This window comes from Octopus bimaculoides, chromosome 11, assembly GCF_001194135.2.
Source record: "Octopus bimaculoides isolate UCB-OBI-ISO-001 chromosome 11, ASM119413v2, whole genome shotgun sequence".
In the NCBI taxonomy this organism is placed as follows: domain Eukaryota; kingdom Metazoa; phylum Mollusca; class Cephalopoda; order Octopoda; family Octopodidae; genus Octopus; species Octopus bimaculoides.
This window is the reverse complement of record NC_068991.1, coordinates 28,408,809-28,409,840: the sequence shown is the minus strand read 5'-3', so window position 1 is coordinate 28,409,840 and position 1,032 is coordinate 28,408,809.

Below are 1,032 nucleotides of genomic sequence, written 5' to 3'. Positions count from 1 at the left end.
GAGAGAGAGAGAGAGAGAGAGAGAGAGAGAGAGAGAATGACAGAGAAAGATGTTTGAAAATAGAGGAGGAGAGAAAGATATTTATAAATAGAAAAAAAGGAGAAAGATGTTTATAGAGAGGGAGAGAAAGAAAGGTATTTATAAACAGAGTGAAGGAAAGAAAGATATTTATAGATACAGAGAAGGAAAGAAAGGGTTTTATAAACAGAGGGAGAAAAATATGTAAATAGAGAGGCAGGGAAAAGATTTTTATAAGGAGAGGGAGAGAATGATATTTATAAATAGAGAAAGATAACTATAGCTAGAGAGAAAGAGAGAGAGAACAAGTTATAAATAGATAGATAAGTAAAGATAGATGGAATGAGAAAGTGCAAAATGAGGAAAACAGAAAAACAAGAAGGAAATAGAAGTGATTAATTTTATTATTAGAAAATGAAAGCATAAACAAAAATACCTTGACCAGCTGAATATCATATTTAATATTAATATTTCGAGGTTGTCTCCCCTGTTTTTTTTCTTTTTTTTCCCAGACGGCAGTCAAGTATGCGAGCGTCCACTGTCACACACACACTCACGCGCGCATACATATACGTACACATATATTGGGTCATCCCATAAATAATGCGGTTTTTTTAATACTTATTTTATTCTTCAAAATTAAGATGAACAACGTTCTTTTTTAATCGAAAATATACTCTCCTTCATTTTCTGCAATGCTCTTTATTTGGTAGACTTGAAAGCCACTCTTCCAAAATTCACTTGTCCGTGACGAAAAATACTCCTCCAGTACTGTTCTGACCTCGTCTACAGAATTCATATTTTTTCCGTCCAAATGATTTTGAAGACTGGGACAATATCCAGGGAATATGGTGGATGGGTCCTGTTTCCCATTCAAATTGCTCCAGCCCTTGGAATGTTACCCTCGCTGTATGTGACCGAGCATTATCCTGATGGAAGAACACCTTTTGTCTTGAAACCAAAGATGGTCTTTTTTCTTCTAGCGCTGACTTAAGCCGCTCAAGCTGCTCGCAG